The following is a 3,244-nucleotide window of genomic DNA, read 5'->3' on the forward strand; positions in this document are numbered from 1 at the left end:
CCATTTTTTGTATTGGGTCGTTTATTTTTCTGGAATTGAGCTGCAGGAGTTGCTTGTTTATTTTTGAGATTAGTCCTTTGTCAGTTGCTTCATTTGCTATTATTTTCTCCCATTCTGAAGGCTTCTTTTCACCTTGCTTATAGTTTCCTTTGTTGTGCAGAAGCTTTTAATTTTAATTAGGTCCCATTTGTTTATTTTTGCTTTTATTTCCAATATTCTGGGAGATGGGTCATAGAGGATACTGCTGTGACTTATGTTGGAGAGTGTTTTGTCTATGTCCTCCTCTAGGAATTTTATAGTTTCTGGTCTTACGTTTAGATCTTTAATCCATTTTGAGTTTATTTTTGTGTATGGTGTTAGAAAGTGTTCTGGTTTCATTCTTTTACAAGTGGTTGACCAGTTTTCCCAGCACCATTTGTTAAAGAGATTGTCTTTTCTCCATTGTATATTCTTGCCTCCTTTGTCAAAGATAAGGTGTCCATAGGTGTGTGGATTTATCTCTGGGCTTTCTATTTTGTTCCATTGGTCTATATTTCTGTCTTTGTACCAGTACCATACTGACAAACCATTAGCCAGACTCATCAAGAAACGAAGAAAAATCAAATCAATAAAATTAGAAATGAAAATGGAGAGATCACAACAAACACAGAAATACAAAGGACCATAAGAGACTACTATCAGCAATTATATGCCAATAAAATGGACAACGTGGAAGAAATGGACAAATTCTTAGAAAAGTACAACTTTCCAAAACTGAACCAGGAAGAAATAGAAAATCTTAACAGACCCATCACAAGCACAGAAATTGAAACTGTAATCAGAAATCTTCCAGCAAACAAAAGCCCAGGTCCAGATGGCTTCACAGCTAAATTTTACCAAAAATTTAGAGAAGAGCTAACACCTATCCTACTCAAACTCTTCCAGAAAATTGCAGAGGAATGTAAACTTCCAAACTCATTCTATGAGGCCACCATCACCCTAATACCAAAACCTGACAAAGATGCCACAAAAAAAGAAAACTACAGGCCAGTCTCCCCCTTTCTAAGACTACAAAAGGGTCTTTGACATAGAGAGATAGATTAATCAATAATTAAATAGAACACAACTAATTAAGAGGAATATGCATTTTCTTCCTGGACAACCATGTCTGAAGCCAAAAGTTAACTATATTTAAATACAATTAGAAAGCCAATTCAAAACCAATGTTAAATTCATCAGATGTTTTCAATCTTCCTCTGTTCTAGAAAAAGTCTGAAGAGGCCAGAACATTCACGATCAACAATCCAGGCAGCTTATATTCATCAAAAACAAAACACTGATTAAAGAGAGAAATACTTCATGTGAAAAAACACTTACTATGGGTATAAATCCTGTAGGTTCAAGAAAAAGACACTATAGATGTGATTCATGTGAGAAAATTTGAAATATATTTCAGAATTAATGATCAGTACTAGAAACTGTTTAAGAAATGATTGATGAAGGTATTGTATGTGGAAAGTCACTTTTCAATACCAAGCTTAGAGAATTGTCTGCTGAACTTAATGAATATAATAAAAATAGGAAGGATATCAGTCATTATGAATACCTTGCTCATCTTCAAACTTTGGAGCCAGACTCTGGATTTAATGAATCTCGAAAACATTTTTACAAGGCAGGCTCTGATAGCTAAAAGAAATCCAATGCTGGAAAAGTAATGAATATGAAAGAACTTTCATCCAAAATTCAGTCATCATATATGAGAAAACTCATAGACAAAAGCCCTTTGGAAGCAGTGAACCTGAGGAATCCTGCAGAGTATCAAAAAATTTAAATCAGAGAACACATATAGGAGAGAATCCCTTTGGGTGTGATTTATTCAGTTACTCATCAACCATTATTGTACATTGTATAAATCAAACAAAGGAGACACCCCACGAGTAGCCTCAAAATGTGAATGCCATAATTCAGACAGCACAGCCCACTGAACATCAGAGAGCTCATACAGGACAGGAACCCAGTGAATGTAATGAATGTGAAGAAGCATTTAAGATTTCAAACTTTAAATATAAGAACAATGACACAGTGGAGAATCGTTATGATTTCACTGAGTGTAGGATGCCTTATACAACAAGACTCACCTCACCCATACTCAGAGAACGCACATAGGAGAGAAATTCTATGAATGTAATCGATGTTTCAGACTCTTCAACAAAAAACATACATACTTCACAACACATCAGAGGATACACACAGGGAAGAATCCCTATGAATGTTCCAAAAACATTGGAACTTTCAGTGTGAAGTCAGCACTTACTGTGCATCAGAGAACACACACAGGAGAGAAACCTTATGAATGTACTGAATGTGGGATAACTCAGTGACAAGTGGACACTGACTGAACATCAGAGATCACACACAGGAGAGACCCTTTGTGTGTTCTGAATGTGGGAAAACCCTCTATGGAAAGTCAAAACTGATTATACATCAGAGAACACACACTGAAGAGAAATGTTATGAATGTACGGAATGTAGGAAAACCTTAGTGGTAACTCACACCTCGTTGGATGTCAGATAAAACACACAGGAGAGAAGTCCTATGAATATATAGCATGTGGGAAAACATTCAGTCAAAGTCTTCTCTTGTTGAGCATCAGAGAACACACACTGGGGAGAAACCCTTTGAATGTAGTGAGTGTGGGAGAACCTTCAGCAGCAATTCAAATCTCAAACTGCATCAGAGTACACACACAGGAGAGAAGCCCTATGAATGTACTGACTGTGGGAAAGCCTACAGTCACAAATTAAGTCTTAATTATCATTGTGGAACACATACAAGGCAGAAGCCCTGTGAATATGATAAATGGGACACATCGTTCTGCCAGTTTGTTCCCTCCTTGGAAGGAAAGTTATGACCAACCTAGATAGCATATTCAAAAGCAGAGACATTACTTTGCTAACAAAGGTCCATCTAGTCAAGGCTATGGTTTTTCCTGTGGTCATGTATGGATGTCACAGTTGGACTATGAAGAAGGCTGAGCACGGAAGGATTGATGCTTTTGAACTGTGGTGTTGGAGAAGACTCTTGAGAGTCCCTTGGACTGCAAAGAGATCCAACCAGCCCATTCTGAAGGAGATCAGCCCTGGGTGTTCTTTGGAAGGAATGATGCTAAAGCTGAAACTCCAGTACTTTGGCCACTTCATGTGAAGAGTTGACTCATTGGAAAAGACTCTGACGCTGGGAGGGATTGGGGGCAGGAGGAGAAGG

The sequence above is a fragment of the Bison bison genome, unplaced genomic scaffold (assembly GCF_000754665.1).
Source record: "Bison bison bison isolate TAMUID 2011002044 unplaced genomic scaffold, Bison_UMD1.0 scf7180017864306, whole genome shotgun sequence".
Taxonomy (NCBI): Eukaryota; Metazoa; Chordata; class Mammalia; order Artiodactyla; family Bovidae; genus Bison; species Bison bison.